Genomic DNA, 21,891 nt, shown 5'->3' on the forward strand with positions numbered 1-21,891 from the left:
AGTTTATTTACACCAATATTTACAATTTAAATTTTATATGTTTTTATCTAAAATTATATTAAATTATATATATATATATATATATATATATATATATATATATATATATATATATATATATAATGCTTTTCTCTTTTCATATTTCAAAAGCAAACAAAAAATTAATAAAAATTCATATCTTAATACAATCAATTCACAACTTAATACAGTCAATTCATAACTTAATACAATCAATTTACAGTTTACTACAGTCAATTCACAACTTAATACAGTCAAATCACAGTTTACTATTACACAAAATTCATAGTTTAATATAATAAATTCAAAGTTTTATACAAAAATTATACATTAACGACCATATTCTAAACTTAAAAATTATATTTAAAGATTTAATTCACAGGTTAATAAAACAATTTTAGGTCTCTCGTTCACAATATTTACATCTTAAAACATAATTGACTGTGTCGAAACATTTCATCAGATACATTGTGTATACCACACAAAATTTCAGTTTAATAGAACATTTCAGGACTCTCATTCACAGTTTAATAAAAAAATTTAGGACTATCATTCATAGTATTCACAATATAAAATCATATCAATTCACTCATTCACATTAACTAACTTAAACAAAACTAAACAATAATTGAAACATTAAAACATCACAGTTCAAAGCTTAAAAGAAAATCAAAATTCATAGTATTTAAGAAAAAACTAACATAATAACACACATTCTAAATTGAATTCACAACTTAATAGCCATGGAACATAAACTGTGAATATAAATTTGATGCAAATATTATAACAAATAAGAGAATAAACATGGATTAATAACTTAATAGCAGGAAAAAACTATGATTAACAAAAGTAAACAACAAATGAGATATTAGAACATTAAATTCACAACTTAGCAAAAAGAAAAAAAAGTAAACAAAAATTGACATACCTGATGTGTTTCACCAGATATTCTAGATAAATAGATGGAAGAAATTTGGCAGTGTTTCACAGAGCGACGGAGCAACAAAAATGGTGGCGGTTGACGGCGGTCTCAGATCTGGTCTCAATCTCGTCGGAGCTATGTTAGATTTCTTTAGATCTTTTAGCAGTCAGGGTTTCAGCTGCGAACATGCTTCAAAACGGAGAACAAAATCCAAATAAACAGACAATCTTCAAAGGTTTTAGACTTGAAGAACATGAACGAAATTAGATCTGAAGGTTTTTAAACTAGATCTGAAGGACATCATATTTGAAATTGCGAGCATGAACAACAAATCAACACAAAATCATGGAGTTGAAGCAGATCTAGATGGGAAATGAAGATACGACGATGATGGCACAACTGGAGGTGGTAATATGCCGATGTCGGCGGTAATGGAAGTTGTACATGTCGGAGGTTCGATGGTGATGTCGGAATCTCAAATAGAAGGCGATATCATTAGCGATGGTCGGTTTCACCGGAGATCTTATGAGATCTGATGTAGATCTGGTGATTTCTAATGTGGATCTTATGAGATCTGATGCAGATCTGGAGATTCACTGAAGATCGGAGAAGGTGGTTGTGATTTATGTTGATGGAGGAGATGACGGTAAAAAGTCGTCGGATGAGACGGCGGTGGTGGTAGTGCTGTCAACAAAGGAGATGTAGGTGGTAAGTCACCGATGATAAGGGCGACAAAAATGGTGGTTGTTATCCGATGAAGGAAGAAGCAAAGAGGAAGAAATGTTTGAAGTCAGGTGAAAGAAAGACTTGGTGATGTTTATGTTAGAAAGATGAAGTGATGTTGCCCAAAAAACCCTTATTGTTTTTTGGACATTTATCAAAATTAAAAAAATCAAAATATTATAAAATACTAAAAGTCTCTTAGTTATAACTTAAAAATAATTGGTTCTTAAAATTCTTAACCTTTAGTGGTTCTCATTTAAACTTTTACCTATATATATATATATATATATATATATATATATATATATATATATATATATATATATATATATATATATATATATATATATATATATATATATATATATATATATATATATATATATGTGTGTGTGACATCCCCAAAATCACGGCCAGAAAAGACCGATTTCATTTTGTTGGATTAGTGTCTAAGGCTGCAACTATATTAGGCAAGTATTTGACCCGGTTGTGCATGGTCATTTTGGGTTGCCTTCACCATAGAAACTTGATAGGATGATTTATTAAGAGAGAGTAAATATTATTATAAAGAATAATAATATTGTTAATATAAGTCATAGAATTAATTAGAATTAATTTGGTGACTTAAAGAGATTAATTTAATAAGAGGGTATAAACTGTCAATTGTTTGATAGTTAAACTTTAGACTGTAAATCCATATAGATATATGATGGACGAATTCTAGAAGCTAAAGGATAGCTAAAATCGTCCATGGTGTTATCTAGGAATGGATTTGGATAGCCTTTAGAGAAGATTATCCAATAGGGTTTAGGTTGTAACCCTTAAGGAGTCTACAAGTATAAATAGACCCCATGGCTAAGGGAATTCGGAACTTAACCTAAAGTAGAGAAGCTCTGGCCGAAATTCCTCCCCTCTCCTCTCTCCCAAATCATCCTCCTTGCTATTTGGTGTTTGTAAGGCATTAGAGGAGTGACAATTGTGACTCTAGAAGCTCCAAGACAATAAGGTCATCAAAGGAATTCAAAGGTATGGTTCTAGATCTGTTTCAATGTTGTTATTTAAGCTAATTAGCTATTAGAAGTCTTGGATTCAAAGCATGTTTAATTAGAAAGCCTAGATTCGAGCATTAGGGTTTTGCATGCGCACATAGGAAAGTTCTTATGGCTAAAACCCATCAGTGGTATCAGAGCCTTGCTTGGTTTTCATTAAATTGTTGCTTAATTGTATGAAACAAACCTGCAAAATTCAAATTTTTGGTTTCTGAGTCATGGACTCAGTGAGTTCCAAAGTGGACTCGGCGAGTTGGCCTGACTCGGCGAGTCCCTTTGTGCACTCGGCGAGTCCAAGCGTCAGGAATGGCCAGATTCGGGATTTTTTCATAATTATCTTATGGAAACTTTCCTTAATCATATTAGATCAATCCTAATCCGATTTTTTGATATATATGACTATAATCTTGATCTAATTAAAGGTAATTATCAACTAATAAAATATTTAATTTCCTTATATGATAATTAATTAATTATTTTGATTATTTTGGTAATTATCTTAAAAAGAAATCTTGAATAAATCAAATATAGATAATTAGGAAATTAATTGTTAATTGAAATTATTTGTTATTTGATCCTCCATGTTTTAAATGTTTAAAACTTGTCCTCAAGTTTTGAAATTTATATTTTGTGATTAAAAGTTTTAATTTAGACAATTTAAATTTCAAACCCTAGGTTTTAAAAGGTTTAAAATACAACCCTATACTAATATAATATTACTAGAATAATATAAATATATATATATGTATATATATATATGTATAACTAAAATGCTAGTCTTACCGTTAGTAGGCCTCATTCACGAAGCCGATCTATAAGGTGGGTATAAGGTTGCGGCCTATAAAATGATGCTTAATGGGTGTACACTCACACCCACCGCTTGCTTGATCGGTGGAGGGTCGTTAGCCGAACGGGTAGGATAGGGCAACCTCATTAAAAGTATAATAAGTAATACAAAGTAACTACACATTTTTAAAATTCCCCAATCTTAGTTACTTTAGGAAAAGTGAATTGATGCAATCCCATGAAATTACACTTTGCACCCTTGCTAAGAAGTTAGTGGAGCGTGTGTGGTTTACCGGCACACTAATTGGTTCTAAGCAAAGGTGGCAAAGGGTGATTCATTGTTTATCATAGTTCGATGGAGCGTGCGTGGTTTACCGGCACATCGAATAGGTGATTGTTACAATGAAGGCACCATGTGAAATTGCATGGTAATTCACACCCGCTTTGTGATCCTCGGTATCCCAGTCACAAACAAGAGGGGCATATCGAGATTTAAACATGCCATTGAATAGTTTCAATGAATCTCATCCGAACCTAGGAATTCTCAATACACTTAGGACTAATAGTTAGGTTTTGTGATGGAGAATTAGTGAATCGTCATTCACTTACCTTCAATTCATTTGCATGTTAGATTACGACATCCCTTTTCTAGTATGTAAATGTTATTGTTGGATCCTAGCCCTAATTTTTCTTATTGGGTGATAATTAGGGATTCTTATTCTAATCTATCTTTGTCCTTTCTATTTGTAGATGTCGAACGCTAACAATGATGCTGCTAGTTCTTTCACGTTGATGAGCCTTTGCCAAAAGGTCACCTTCGATGGAACAAACTTTAGCGAATGGATAAGATACATTCGCACCATTGCTCGCTACGAGGATAAAGAGTATGTCCTCGATGAGAAGCTCGAGAAAATCAACCCCGAAATCGCTACTCCGGCTGAAATTACCACTTTTAAAACTCATGAGCGAGATGCAACGAAGGTACATTGCATCATGATAGCCACCATGAACTCCGAATTCCAAAAGTCCTACGAGGACATGTATCCGTACGAGATGCATCAAGACTTATTGGAGAGATACCACCAAAACGCGAGACAAGAGCGTTATGAGATTTTCACCAACATGATTTCCGCTAAGATGGGTCATGGAGAATCTCTTACCGTACACCTGCAAAAGATGCAAAGGTATGTCGACCGCCTTCGCAAGTTAAATGTTGACTTTGGAGAAGACTTGGCGATCGACATGGTGCTTCACTCTTTGCCTCCGATGTACAATCAATTTAGGAAGACCTACCACATGAACAAAGAGGAGGTCACCCTAAGCAAACTCCAAGGTCTCTTGAGGGTCGCTGAGAGCAACTTCAAAGACAAGTCTGTTGCACCAACTCCCAATCCACCCGCTGCTCCTGTCTTGGCTATTGGTCAAGGAAAGGGAAAGAAGAGGAAGGCTTCATCTAAGAACCATCGCAAGGTTAAAGCCAGAGATGGTGCCTCTTCTAGTGGGACCAAAGTTGATCCCGCTAAGCCCTGCCCTAACCCGAAGGAGGCAGAATGCCACCACTGCCACAAGATAGGACATTGGAAGAGAAGCTGCCCAGAGTACCTGCAAGCCATCAAGGAAGGAAAGATCAAGCCATCTTTCGCAGGTATATACACAATTAAATCTAACGATTCTAATCATGCTATTTCTTGGGTTCTTGATACCGGTTGTGGTTATCACATATGTTCTAATGTGCAGGGACTAAGAAGAAGTAGGGATGTGGTAAGGAAGGATCAATCTAATCATGGGGAACAGAAGATCGTCGCCTGTGACCAAGATTGGAGTGTATTCTTTAGTGCTTAGGAATAATTTATGTTTAGATTTGAACAATTGTTGCTATTCGCCAGAAATGGCTAGAAACATCATTTCATTTCATGGTTTATATAGACAAGGTTTTAGATTTTCTTTTAATAATGAGAATGGTTCTATTTTGGCTTATCTAAATGGTGACTTTTACTTTGAAGCTATACCATGTAATGGAATTTATGAAACTGTTATGATTGTTGATAACTTAGGAAATGATGTTTTGAATATAGATTCTTACACTAGTATGGATAAAGCATCCTTGTGGCACTGTCGTCTTGGACATGTCAACAAGAAACGCATAGCCCAACTCCAAAAGAATGGAGTATTGGAGTCATTCGACCTTAGGGAAGATGACACATGCGAGTCTTGTTTACTTGGAAAGATGACTAAATCACCATTCACAAGTACGTGTGAAAGGGGTGAGGGTCTATTGGACCTAATACATACCGATGTATGTGGACCGTTTAGATCAACCACGAAGGATGGGAACCGCTTCTACGTGACTTTTACCGATGATTATAGTAGATATGGATATATCTATCTAATCAAGCAAAAGTCAGAAACCTTTGAAAAGTTCAAAGAGTTCAAGAATGAAGTGGAGAATCAATTGGGCAGGAAAATCAAGATGCTTCGATCCGATCGAGGAGGAGAGTACCTAAGTCTTGAATTCCACGATTATCTCAAGGAGTGTGGAATAGTTTCGCAATTGACGCCTCCTAGGACACCGCAGTTGAATGGTGTGGCAGAAAGGCGTAATCGAACCTTATTGGATATGGTTCGCTCTATAATGAGTCGTGCTTCACTACCTATCTCTTTTTGGGGGTATGCCTTAGAGACTGTCGCCCATATCCTTAACCGAGTCCCTACTAAGAAGGTTGCCAAAACACCTCACGAGATGTGGACAGGGAAAGCTCCCTCGTTGGCACATATCAAGGTTTGGGGTTGCGAGGTTTTCGTAAGACGAGATACTCACGACAAACTTGAACCTCGAAGTGAGCGATGTATTTTCATCAGCTACCCGCAGACATCCTTTGGAAATCTCTTCTATAGACCGAAGGACAATGTTGTCTTTGTTGCGAGGAGAGGAGTTTTCCGAGAGCGAGAACTCATAGGCCAAGGAGACAATGGGAGGCAAATCAAGCTTGAAGAGATTCAAGAGTCGATAGATGAAGGAACCTCTACCGCTGGCGCTCAACCCAAGGAGGAAACTCCGGTTGAACCCATTGACGAGTCCTTACCTCTTAGACATTCCGATAGAGTTAGAGTTCATCCCCAGTTTTATGATTTTCATATTACTACCGAAGGGGACACGTATATTAGTGATGGTACACTAGTAAACCTTGATGAACCTAATAGCTATAAGGAAGCCATGGCAGGCCCGGAGTCTGACAAATGGAAAGAGGCGATGGATAGCGAGATCCAATCCATGTATGATAACCAAGTTTGGAATTTGGTTGATCATGTGCCCGGACGTAAGACCGTTGGGTGTAAATGGATCTTCAAGAAGAAGACCGACGTGGATGGTAAAGTACACACATATAAAGCGCGATTGGTTGCGAAGGGCTTTACTCAAACTCCCAGAGTTGACTATGATGAGACCTTCTCACCAGTTGCGAAGATTAAATCTATTAGAGTGATGCTAGCTATTGCCGCATTTTATGATTATGAGATTTGGCAAATGGATGTCAAGACCGCTTTCCTTAACGGAAAGTTGGCTAAGGATGTTTACATGGCTCAGCCAGAGGGGTTTGTGGATCTGAAGCATCCGAATAGAGTGTGTAAGCTTGAGAAGTCCATTTATGGACTTAAGCAAGCGTCTCGCAGATGGAATCTTTGCTTCGATGAGAAAGTCAAAGAGTTTGGATTTGTACGAAGCGAAGACGAATCATGTGTATATGTCAGAGTAGTTGCCATCTTGACTGTCGGACCAAAGTCGGCAGGCAGTCCATTAGCAAACCTCTCAATCTTGGAGAGTTCCGTTGGCACTAGGTACGGAAATAACTTCATTTTCTCAGTGAATGCAGTAGCATAGTCATCTATGCTCATCCTCCCCTTCTTTAAGTTTTGGAACTCATTGTTCAGATCAATCAAATCTATCTCTGAACAATACTGCACCCTTAGCTGTTCCAAGAACTCCTCCCATGACATTTTCAGGGCTTCTCCTCGTGGCAAAGTATCTGCCAACAACTTCCACCAACTCAAGACTCCAGTCTTCAGTTGTCTAACTGCAAAGACGGTCTTCTGTTTGTTGCTACAGTCGCAACTTTCAAATACCATCTCCATTTCGGAGATCCAATCCATTATCTCAACAGGCTTTGGGCTCCCAGAAAGACTTGGCGGTTTGGCGCCCAAGAAGTTCTTGTACATTCGCCCATCCTTGTTGTTTCTCCTTTCCGGATCGTTCCTTCGTTCTCCTTGAGTCCCAACTTGACTCATAATGCGACTATTGTTCCCTTCCTCCGATTGCTCGGGAATCAATTCAGGTTCCTCAATAGGTATGATAGGTTCATCCCTATTATCCAACATTTGTCGCATCTCATCCTTTTGTTCGGCTAACATAGCCCGAATCATGGCTTGCACCCCAGCCATTGTTATTGGTTCTGGTGCTGCTGCTACAACAGGTATTTGCTCAATCACTGGCGGTTGATTCCTGTTTTCATCCGCGTTTCCAACGCCACTCCTTGTTCTCACCATTTTTGACCTACACACCGAATAAGGTGAAATTTAGATCTTCTTTCACGATAAGATATTCAAATCATCCTTATTACTCCAAACGATTACATGCTAGTTCTAATATCGTATACATACGCTTAGAATCCTAAACACATAAACCTTCAGATCCGGTTGGCAACAAACCGTAGATCCGAACAAATAATATCATATATGGCAACATATAACATTTAGCACATAAAAGCATTTTAGGCAACTTTCCTAAAATAAACTAGTGCTCGTGTCTAAAATCCAATAGACACACATCTCAAAATTCGACTTAGCATTCTAAGTCTAAGTCTAGAAATCCTACAAATTCCTAGATCACTTAAACTAATGCTCTGATACCAACTGTGACATCCCCAAAATCACGGCCAGAAAAGACCGATTTCATTTATGCTTTTTAAAATAATTTCAGAGTAAATCCTTTTGATTTAAAAGTGTTGCGGAATTTGTTCCCAAAACAAAACATGATAAAACAATGTTTACCAAAGCATTTCATAAAAGAAATGTATTTTCATTATATAATCAAAACTCGGGGTGTCATGTTCCGATACAGACCAATAAGCATAAACGATAACATTACAAGTCAATCAACAAATATATACATATACAGACTTGTAAACAAAACAACTTGATGGTTCATCCATCTTATGCCCTTGCGCCACTTCCTGTAATACAATTAAAACTGAGTGGGTCAGGCTTGGGAGCCTGGTGAGCATATAGGGTTTTCAACCCACAATAAATAAATTATATTTAATTTCACCAACCAATCACTATCCCGATTACCCATTCCCGTTATCCTCACTTTACGTCCCTAAAACAACATCTATCTCAAGGGACCTAATCTAGGATTTTCATCGGGACGGACATTACTGCTAAGGGGTTTCCTCAACAATAGATATCCTAAAGGAAACCATGAGGGGGATAGAGTACACCGGTGAACACATCGTTCACAACACCTACAGGTTATGAACCTGCTAGCGTTCCACAAGACTGTCTAGAAAGAGTATGTGGTCGTTATCCATACTCCGCTGAATAACTAGATCAACAACAACAACAACATCGAGGCCTCTCATCTGTTTATTACACACCAACTATCTACCCATGTTCTACCCAACATATTAGTAGATAAAAATATATATTTTCATACATAGTTCAAAACCTGTATAGCATCTTCATTCAATACATATTCCACATAACAGATGAGGCATACCCACATAACACATATTTCATAGAAAACAAATCAGATCTATGAGATAGAAGAGAGTGAATATACATTCACACCCATGACAACAAAGTTATACACATAACACGTATTTCATATAAAATACTTCATAATTATGCGTTAGAAGAAAGTAACTACACACTCACACATATAAACCACAATTTACTTAATACACTCAAACCATACTTGTAGTATTATCGTGTTTATGAAAGGTAGTATACACTCACTTGATCAGAAGATGATCGGACAGCACTACGACTTGCAGAAGTAGTAATCCTCAGTAGATCTGGAAGATCTCCACAAAAATCGAACTTCTCGCGGGCAGAGCTTCGGCTCGGGAACCGCACTTCTCGGGATCTTCGGGATCTCGGGACTTGCTTCGGGGCTCGAGAATAATATCGGGGCTTCGGGGTATTTCTGGCACGCAAATCGATGCAAAACGGGAGAGAGAAGAGAGAAAAATAGCAAAGGAGCCGGCTGCCCTCGCATCCTATTTATAGGAGGCTGGAGCCTCGGAGTACGTGGGGCGTACTGCAGTACGCGGGGGCGTACTGCTCCGAAACATCATTGCTTACGTATCCGAAGTGCTCGAGTGCGAGTGTCAACATACCTCGGTGTACGCGGGGCGTAACTCGGATAAGATCGGTGACTCCTTCGGATAATCACCCGAATTAAAGATTAAATTTAAATACAATTTATTTAATAAACTTCGAAAATTCATATCTTCTTCCTATGAACTCCGTTTTCGACGTTCTTTATATCCACGCGAAGGTGAGACTACGCTCTACAACTTTCGTTTAGACTCCGTCGGCTAATTTTAACTTTATTTTTATTAATTATTTTTAATAGGCCGGGACAGAAACTTTCGTTATAACTTCATAACTTCTTCGTTTGACGTCCGTTCTCGCCTAACTTTTTATCGCTTCGATACCAACAACGAGATCTTCGATTCTCGTTTAGATTGCTTCGGCTAAAAACTGCTCGATCTCAAATCGAGTATTTCAGGCTGCATACCGCTAAGTTGAAACTTCAGAAAATCATAACTTCCTCATACGAAGTCAGATTTGGGCGTTCTATATATATTCGGAAACCTCGTTTCAACTAGTACAACATTATCCAAAGATATCAAGTTTATTTTACACTTAAATTTTGACGCTTATTTTTATTCTTAATTAATCAGACCACATAATTAAGCAATTAAGCACAAAACACATAATACTCAAATAATACACTCTTATTATTTCAAAACGGGTTACAAAGGTTAACCTAGATTATTACATTACTAAAAATGGCAAGCCCAGAAACACAGGCGTTACAATATATATATATATATATATATATATATATATATATATATATATATATATATATATATATATATATATATATATATATATATATATATGGGAAAAATGAATATGTGGTTGTCATGTATGTAATATTAGGTGTAGAACCATCTATATTGACTTCTTTTGATTAAAAAGATACAGTTTTCTTTTACTGTTAGCTTATTCCTATTGCTTTTGAACTCATGTTATTTTTTATTTTGGAATTCATCCCCAACATTTATGTATTTCGAATGTGTTTTTTATTAGACCTCTAATAAAAGTTTCATAACTTCCTATGACACCTACCTTATGTATACTTTCATTGTTTTTTTTAATGGATTATGGGAAGAGGTTTATTTAGTTTTTAATGAACAATTTCAATCTTTCACTATAGTTTTCTATAATAAATTTCAATATACCAAACTACATGTAGTTGGTAAAATATTCTTATACACGGTTTATGGTGCAAAATTAAACTTATAAAACTCCATAAAAAATATATACAAAGCCTAACATAAGCGCTAATAGATGATACAAGAAATATGGTAAAGATATTTGATTGAATTTTGTTAAAATTATGTACTTTTGATGGTTCTATACTTAATATTAGTTACAAAACAGCCACATATTCTCAAAGCCATATATATATATATATATATATATATATATATATATATATATATATATATATATGTAAAATCAAATGGGAACCCCTAAAGGTTAAGAAAACATCTAAGAACCTTTTTCATTAAGGGTATATTGGTCAACATACATTTTTCTTACATTTAACATTAAATTTATGATCCATCCATATACAAAATCATATCTGAACATTCTTACAAGGCATCATACTCTCAATCTTTCTCACTAACTTTCAAATCCTCTCAACTTTTAAAGACTTCCTTCTTCTACAACCACCACCACATACCCTCCGATGACTGTACATCACTACCAACAACATCGCTACTGGCCGCTTAACCTTCGTCGGAATGTTGAGTCAGTCGTTTTTTTGCTTCAAATCTGGAACCATAACAAAAAATGACATCAACACCACACCACCTCCTATCATCTTCGACGACATAGTCCTGACGACTATTTTTTGTGTTTTTGCTCATATCTAACAAGATATGAATGATTCTAGTGATTTTTTCTCATCTCCAATCATGTTTCAAGACTAAAACTTTCGAGATGTGGTCAGATCTAGAACCTCCACCCTTTGATTTGTCATCCAATTCATCTCCACCTTCAGATCTAACAATTTTTGTCACCGGAACACTAAATCTACCACCAGATCTTTCGTACTTTTGTCTAGATCTACAACCTCCGGTCCATACCTACAATTTCCGCCACCACCGATGTCCAGATTTGTGAGTTCTGAAAAGATTGATAGAGTTCCGACGAAATTTAGTGTTATGTTATTCAAGTTGCACATATGGTTTTGTGTTCTTCATCTCAGACCTCTAGAATTGGTTGTTGTTTTTCCTCTGAAGATTTGGATCTGTTCTTGCCATCAAACCACCACCGTCAAACCTGTCGGAGAAACAAACAACATCGCCTGACTTCAGAGATGATTACAATCTTATATATTTTGTCAAATCTGATGTTTTATGGTGATTAATGATCTGATGTATGTGGTGCACACAAAGTGTTTGATGAAATGTCTCAATGAAATTTGTTAAGTCATTAAGCTGCAAATATGTGTTTTCTATGTATTAATTTGTCTAAGTTAATAAGATGTGAATGTGTATTTTTTTTGATGTATTAAGTGATGAAATATTGCCTGAAATGTTGTATTAAACTGTGAATTCTGATTTTTTTTATCCAAATCTGGTTTTTGAGGGAAGGATATTGGCGGTGTTGGCACCAGTGGTTTGTGGTGGCGAGGGTTGATAGCAGCGTATGTTAACTGGCAGTGTTGATACTAGTGGTGGTGGTAGAGTAGTGATATGTTTTATTTCTCGCTCATCTTCATCGTTGATTTTAGATAAGTAATTATCTTTTATGATTCATGTATATGTTTTTCTTTTGATGTTTGCTTCTAAAATATGATATAATTTATGTATGTATTAAACTGTGAATGAGTTGTTTAATATAATGAAATATGAGATTATACTTGTAAATGAGTTAGAAATGTATTGTATAAAACTGTAAATTTTATTCATGGCTTAATATATTAAATTCACAATTTAATACAAAGAAATGCGTCTTTTAATTTGAAAATATGGCCGTGAATATATAATTTTTGTCTTAGATTGTGAATTTATTGTATTAAACTGTGAATTTTGTGTATTGAACTGTGAATTTTGTGTATCAAACTATGAATTGACTGTATTAAGAATTTCAAATTGATAATATAGTTATGAATTTATATATATATATATATATATATATATATATATATATATATATATGTGTGTGTGTGTGTGTGTGTGTGTATGTATTAAACTGTACATTTATTGTAATAAGATGTGATTTTTATCTATTAAGATGTGATTTTTGTGTTTTAAACTTTGAATAAACTGCATTAAGCTGTGAATTTTTAATTTAAATTGTGAATTATCTATATTAAACTGTGATTTTTTTGTATTAAACAGTTATTTTTGTGTTTAAAAATGTGAATTGACTACATTAAACTGTGAATTTTCTGTTTAAATTGTAAATTGACTAACATTTTGTTGTGAATTTTTTATAATTTCTATTTAAATATGAATGACTTATGTATATATTTTTTATTAATTTTCTTGTGAATATATTTATTTTTTGTGCTGTATAAATTTGTAAGAATCTACTAGTTTTTATAATTATTTTGCATTAAATTCAAAACGAATGAATTAATAGGTTTCATTAGACTGTGAATGTAGTATTTAAGATGTTTCGATGCTGATACAGGTGGTTGGTGGCAGCGTGTGGTGGTTGAGTTTGAGTTTTTGATTTCTTTGAATTAGTAAATTATTGTAAAATGGTTTGTATTAAATTGTGAATTTTTTGCATTAAAATTTAAATGGACTGTGTAAAATTGTATTTTATATAAGTTTTTTGTTAAAATATGAGAGCATATACAAATGAAAATATTATAATTTAAAAATTACAATTTTGCCCTTTTCATATCGAAAATACAAAAAAAATTAGGATTTTTACATGTTTTAATAAGAGTATTGTGTAAATATTCTGTTCTCATTTTGAACCACTCTCTCTCTCTCTCTCTCTCTCTCTCTCTCTATATATATATATATATATATATATATATATATATATATATATATATATATATATATATATATATATATATATATATATATATAAGAGCGTTCAATCGAGAACATTTCATATTGTGAGAACATTTGAGAAAAAATTTGGACCACACAATTTTTTTTAATTAAAATTATAAAATAATAGTCATATAAATAAAAAAAAATAATTACAAACAATTAAAAAGCCCACTAACTTACACCATTCACCTCTTAACCAACACCACCCACCACCACTACCTACCACCGACCACCACCCACAACCACTACCAACCACCCATCACCACAACCTACAACCCATTAGCACCACCCGCCACCACCACTCATCACCACCATATGCCACCACCACCACCATTCACCACCCACCACCACCAGTCACCCACCACCACCCATCACTACGACCCGTCTCCACCACCCATCACTGACCACTATCACTACATACCACCACCACGTCCACCACCAGTCACCACTACTCACTACCACTAACCATCATCTGTATCCACCCCCTGTCATCCCCACCCATCACCACCACCCTACCTACCACCCACTATTGTAACACCCTGTTCGGGATCATTCTCTAGTTCAGGGTCGTAGGCCGGAAGTCGAATGTGTAAAGGCTTTGGGCCTTAAGGAGGCGATGTGTAGACCTTTTAAGAGGATGTAATGGTGGTTATGAGATCTAAACCTTTGAATTGTGTTTTAGAGTCAAAGGGTAAAACGGGAAAAGTCATAGGTCGGATTCTTGCATGAAATATGGATTTTTTTTTCAAGAAGTTTTTAGTCCAAGATATTTAGATAATATTGTAGAGCTCTTCAATACCTTTATGTGGATATAAATATTGTCGAAAACGAAGTTGGAACGAAGAAGTTATGACCGTTTGAAGTTATGGTAGTTTTGGGTTGAGTCGCGTATGTTGGGCGTACTCAACGTGTACGTTGAGTATCATAGGGAATCCCTAGTATGTTGGGTGTAAATTGAGTACACTGGGCGTACACGATCAGTGCCCAAACCCTATTTTCGTAGTTTAAGCCCTATGTAAGCTTCTCAACTCCCCCAAACCCATTCGATTCTCAACCTCCACCTCTCTAACACCCTCTCTTGTAACCCTGATGTGTGTAAAACCAACTAGTTTTAATCCTACTAACTTAAACACAAAGACAAACACACGAAAGGCAGTGTACCTATCGATTAGCAGTTTAGTTCAGGTAAGTAGGGTATCGAACACAGGGAACGGTAAACAATTAAAATAAATGCTAATATTATCTAAATAAAACAAGTAATAGAAATGGGGTTTTCTCTAGTTTTGCAAGACTAGAAACTTAAACAATTAATTAAAACTTAAACTAAGAAACTAAGAGCTAAGCAAATAAAAATCAACTAAATTCAATAATAAAGAGGACTTCTGTTTAGGTTCGACTCATTTGTTCCCATGAATGATTTCAATGTATCAGATTAATTCTTCATTAACTACCGACTAAGATGATTAGTTTCACGTTCGCTATTACTAATCCGTAGGAAACAAAGTAACTCAAGCAGTGGCCAATTGTCTAAATTAACGGATTTCCTAGTTATTGATTCGGGTTAAATAAGACTTGTAATGGTTAACTAAATCGGCCCTTCAATTACCCTCTTGCTGATGTTCATCAACATGCTCACACATTAACTTACCTATCTTCTAGTTAGTTCTAATTTCACATTTGCTATTCCTAGACATACAACTATGTGGTCACAATAAATCATATGAAATTAATAACTAAGAGATGTTCATACAACTTAATTACTGATTTATCAATAGAAGAATTGTTATTGTTAACACATAAGATTCTTTAACAAGATTAATAAAACATAATCACCAATTAAAATTAATCTTAATCAAATAATCAATCCATGTTCACAAATTCATCTACCTAAACAGAAGTTATGAGTTTTAGCTCATGATTACAACAGAAACAAGCTCAAAAACGAAATCAATTGGTAAAAACATAGTTCAAACAAGAGATTAGGTAAGAGTAAACTTGATTTTGACTTGATTCTCCTTAAAATTGAATGTAGGGTTGATTCCTTAGCTTCCCACGCTCCAGCAACACCTTTAGTCGACAATTGGCCTCCAAGGGTTCATCTATATCCTCCGGTATCGATTTGAAAAGTCCCTTTATATAGATTTTCACAAAACAGGGGCTACTCGGTGATTCCAGTGACCTACTCGGCGAGCCTGTCACTTAAAACCCGTGTACGGCAAGTCAGCGCGTCCAGAATCGCGAAACTTCTGACAACTCGTCGCGTTGATGGCCTACTCGTCGAGTCCATTTGGAATCAACATTTTCTCAAAATATGAAAGTCTTCCGAAATTGTGTCTAGTTTTCAGAACATTTTGAATCTTGTCAATCGGAGTTACGATTCATGAGATATGGCCAAAACACTGATGAGGGGTCAAGCTGTCCAGCAACATCCTTCTTTCTTCAAAATCCAAGATCCAAGCTTCCAATCGCTAGTTCCGCTTCCTTTTCCTTTCAAGCATGTCTTTGTTGCTGAAAATGAAATATTTAAGCTAATTAAGCACCTTTTGTTCATTAAATGAGACAACAACAACATAAAGTATTAAGATAATGCATGAATTATATGACTAAATATGCCCATATCAAACCCTAACCCTAGATTGAGCCTTGTGAGCAAAAAGAAGGTGTTTTAAGTGCTTTGGAGTGTTCTTGGTGCACCTTGTAGAAGAAGGAACTCATTGAAGAAATGTTGGTTACATTGGAGCTTGTAGATCCAAACTTTGTTCACTTTGATCTTTCTTCTAAAGGTATAAAGTTTGAATCTTGATGATGAAATTGTTAGATCTAGCTAGTTTTGGGTGTTATGAGTTTTTGGTCACTTTAAGTGCATAAAGTTTAGATCTTGAAAGTTTGTGTCCTTGTTATGGATAAATTTGGAAACTTTATCCAATTAAACATCATTTTGATTCAGATCTGAAGGTTGAAGACTTGTACTTAATGGATTAAGTTGAAAAAGATGCACTTTTGGGTCCCTTTGAGACTTAACGACTAGATCTTGTCTGTTGGGACCATTCTAATGGATAAAGTAGGAAACTTTATCCATTATGGAGCTATTATGAACCATAAAAATGTAATTTTGGCCCTTCTATCCCTTCCATACAAGAGTTGTGTTGTCTTATTGGGTTAAGAACTTACGGTTTTGGACATTAAGAACTTTATAGCCATGCAAAGTTATAAAGTTGGAAACTTTATGACTTAGGACATTTTTTGGGCTTGGATTCGAGTTTTGGACGTAAGGGCTTAATGGAATAAGATCTTAATGGAGTTTTGGGACTGGGCTGCATACGTTGGGCGTACCTGGTGGTATGATATGCGTACGCGATTAGCGCCCCGCTTTTGGTCAACATTAGAGTACGTTGGGCGTATTCTCTTGGAATGCAGGGTGTACTCTCTTGGTACGCAGGGCGTACTCCGTTGGGAAGAAAGATTGACTTTTGGACTTTGACTTTGACCAGGTTTTACCAAGTTTGACCTAAGGTCATTTTGGGTAATTTGATTTATAGTTTGAAATTTGGGTTCTTGTTAATTGTATAAGTGATCGGTAGAGATAGCTTTTAGAGCAGTGATCGGTACAACTATTCTTTCAGACTATAAGGAGAATTTTCTTGCTATATCTATGGGTCGATGGCACTAATGTCGGTCCGTTACTTGTTACGTGGAATGCTAGTTGTCTCTGTGATGCTTGCATGAAAGACCAGGAACTGGCCCCTAGCAATTGTACGAAAAACCAGGATCTGGCCCCTGATAATTATATGAAAGGCCAAGATCTGGCCCCTGGCAGTTATATGAAAGACAAATATTTGGCCCTTGGCACCTGTATGTAAGACCGAGATTTGGCTCTCGACACTGCAAGGAAAGAGCATGAGGGAAGCCCATGACACTTGTATGTTTTGGTATCTGGTATTTTGGAATGCTAGTTGTCTCTGTGATGCTTGCATGAAAGACCAGGAACTGGCCCCTAGCTTATGGTTTTCAGGGTTTCAGGTACTTTCGGTTCGAAAGGGAATGGCCTGTCGTAACTCCACAACATCCCCCAGAGTTTTCCCCATTGGCAATTAATAATAATACTCTGATGTTTAAATGATATATTCACTTTGATTGGTTTTGGAACAACTCTTTTGTATGATTTATCGTTTTTAAAATGAAAATTTTTACCTTGGATTTTCGGGACGTTACAACCACCATCACCACTACCAGCCACCACTACCTCCACCACCAACCATCACCCATCACCACCACCCACCAGCACCAGCAGCCACCACTACCACCCATCATCAATACCCACCTCCACCATTGTAACATTTGGTTTTGAAGCACATCCATTTTTTATCATTATATTGAGATGTATTGCATTTTGGTCCCTAAGTTATGAAAAAATGGAAAATGGGGCCCTTACTGGAATTCTGGTAAAAGTTAAGAAGGGGCGAGTATGTCGTGCGTACATGTGTGTACGCTAAGCATACTAAGGCACACCTTAGTATGTTGGGCGTACACTTCGTACGCAGGGCGTACGTAGGAAGCATGCAAACCCTAATTCTAGGACTTTGGCTCATATTTAAGCACCTTTATGGACATAAACGCTATTATTATCCAGCCATTTTCGAAGATTTTGACCCTCAAGCAACCCTAGAGAAAAAAGGAAGCCATTTTGTGAGCCTTAAGAGAGTTTAGTGTGGTTTTGAAGAAAGAATAAGTTGGTGTGAAGACCTTGGAGTGGAGTGCATTGTAGATCTAGGATTTCTAATTTGTTTGCAACATCAAAAAGGTATAAAGCTTGCATCTTTTCCACTCCATCTTGTAGATCTAGGTTTTTGCTCTTTAAAGTCTTTTTATGGTCCCAAAATGTTGATTCTTGAACAAAGCATGTTCTTGACCCATTGAGCTGTCCTTTCAGACCATTGGAAGGGTCTTGAGTCATAAAAATGGAATTCAAGTGGTTGGTTTTTCTCCATGCATCATTTAGAAGGTCTTAATGGGTTAAGAAGTGGAGTTAAGCTCTTAATGGCCATGAAAAGTCATAAAGTTGGAAACTTTATGACTATTGAGGGTATTTTAGCAATGGATCTAAGAAATGGTCGTGAGTGCTTAATCCATTAAACACTTATTAGATTTTTGGTCTTTTGGGAGTACGCCCTGCGTACGAGGTCAACCATCCCGATGGTGGTCAGCGTGAGAGGCTGCGTGTACACCCATCATACCTTCAGGGTACGCCCCGCGTGCGTACCTTGAGTTGATTCGGTCGAGCTAACTTGGTTGGGTTGACAAAATTGACTTATGGACTTTGATCAAGTTTGACCATGTTTAACCTAAGGGTATTTTGGGTATTTCTGGATTTTGATTGTGATTGGTCACTTGGAGGGATAGGTGTCGGTTGGAGCTAAGATTCGGAATCGGGACCTTATCAGCTATTGATAAGATTAAGAGGTGAGTTTTCCTCACTATACTTACGGGTCGAAGGCACCAAGGCCGACCCATTAGATTAGATATCCTGTTATACGATAGTATGTTATTGTGCTATAGTGATCTGTTAGATCGGTATCCTAGCATATAGGATGATGCTATGCTTAGTGATTTGTAGATCTGCCTGATTGTCTGTTGACTGGTTATATGTTGGTTGGTGGTTGAGGTTTTACTGCTATCTGTATGAGCCAACAGACCGGGAGCATTCCAACCCGATGGTTGATTGGGCTCGATGGTATTCCAACCCGATGGTTGATTGGACCCTACATGTTTGGTATTCCAACCCGATAGTTGATTGGACCAACATGCTTATGACACGAGGGTATTCTATCCCGTCGATGACTGGACCCGTTGTATATTGGCATTCCAACCCGATGGTTGATTGGGCATGTAGTATTCCAACCCAATGGTTGATTGGACCCGACATGATTGTATGGTATATGGTGAGACTGGACTGCTTTGTGCATTAGTCAATAGGCCTGGGGTATTCCAACTCGATGGTTGATTGGATCTGGCATGTTTGGTATTCCTACTCGATGGTTGATTTGACCAACATGCTTATGATACGAGGGTATTCCATCCCGAGGATGATTGAGCCCATCGTAGACATGCCTAGTATTCCAGCCCGAGGCTGATTGGGCCATGCATGAGCATTTGAGCATGCTTCTTTTTTGTCACACCCCAAAACTACGAACGGCGGAAACGTTCAGGGGTGGAGGATGTCATGTACAGTATCACAACAGTGTAAAATAGTAAACAAGCAACAACATCATCCATTGCATTATAAGTAAAGTTTTAATACATGTGTGTTCTTTCATTGTAATAAGACACCAAAAATATATAATCAAAATAAAAAACGAGACTTGTCTGCTCCGTCTTCTCAAAAACTGGCCTCCGTACCTGTCTACTGATGACCTGAAAATACAAGTTATTTTGAAAGAGAGTATCAGCTTTAAAGCTGGTGAATTCATAAGTATTTAAGTGTCATTGCCTGGCTTTGAAAAGCTGTTTTAAAAGTCATGTAAAACTTTAAATGAAAATGTTGATGTAAGTATGAAAAGTCCTAGAAAATCCCTTATTTTCTATTATTATGAAATGTAGTCCTCAAACAAGACTCGACTGTTTTGTAAGTAAAATGGTAGTTTTTCCTTCTATTGACTAGTACTAAAGTACTTAGTCTAACTCATCGTTTATGTGAAAGTATCACAAAATAAAGTAAACAGGAAAAGTATGATCATATAAGTGTTATCCCTGGATTACTAGGATTAACACGACATCGCCGAAGCGAAAGGGTATAACCTAATGAACATCCGAAGATTGTTCAATTAACCCCTGTAGCGAACAGAAGGTTCCAGGAATGGCTAGTCCCGTAACAGGCTCTACATTGCTGTAAGAGAAATAGATAACCTAATGAACATCCGAGGATTGTCCAATTAACCTCTGTAGCGAACAGTAGGTTCCAGGAATGGTTAATCCCGTAATTGACTCCTAATATAAGTAATAACCTTAGGCATCCGTAGATGTCCATTAACCTCCGTAGCGAACAGTGGTTCCAGGAATGGTTAGTCCCGTAACTGACTCCCGTTGAACTGGGATGGGCTGGATGATTTACTGAAGGTACTAATAAATCATCTTTACGAATCAAGTTTCAAGTATTCATGTAAGTATACACAGGTAGATGTATCCACGTAAAGTTATTCATGTAATGTGTTCATGTAAGCGTATTCATGTATCATATAAGCATATGTAAAGGTAATCATGTATCAGGTAATGTACTCATAAAGACTCATGAATGAACTGACTCTTTGTGTGATTCCTTGTAATAGGAATAATGTTTGATATCTTCTAATTATCCATATGATAATTTACTGAAAGGTAATTGGTTGTTCAAGTAGGTTTATACACTATAACAAGGGTGTGAGAAACTAAATGAAAGATGTAAACTATAACAACAATACATATATAAGATTATAAGTGTATATGCATAGTTTAGTTCAAGAATGAAAAATGGTTTTGTAAGACATTTAAGGGTTTTGAACAAATATAAAAGTGACTTGATGTCATTTTGATAAGCATTTCAAAAGTAATACATTTAATAACAAAGTATTTTAAAGATAGAAAACCATTTCATGCATCACATTTTGTAGTATGTGAAATCTGCTGAATGAAAACACAGTTATAAAATACATATAGATGATTTAATAACATGCTGTTTTCTACTTGTATTCCCCCCATTAAAGCATTTAAAATCATTTAAAACATTGATTAGGGGTATGAACTCACCTGTAGATGGTGATTTGGATGAACTGGACGGTGTAGGATTGTTAGGTGTCAAGTGAGGACTTGTACACACACTACGATCCTAATGAGCATATAATCACACATATATGCACTCAATTAGTCTTAAATTACTAATTGATAATGTTAAGACATCTTAGACATAATAAACACTTTATATAAGTGTTTTAAGCCCTAAGGATTGCATCTAAGCTATTGTGGGACAAGGCACTTGTGTTTA

The sequence above is a fragment of the Lactuca sativa genome, chromosome 7 (assembly GCF_002870075.4).
Source record: "Lactuca sativa cultivar Salinas chromosome 7, Lsat_Salinas_v11, whole genome shotgun sequence".
Lineage (NCBI taxonomy): Eukaryota > Viridiplantae > Streptophyta > Magnoliopsida > Asterales > Asteraceae > Lactuca > Lactuca sativa.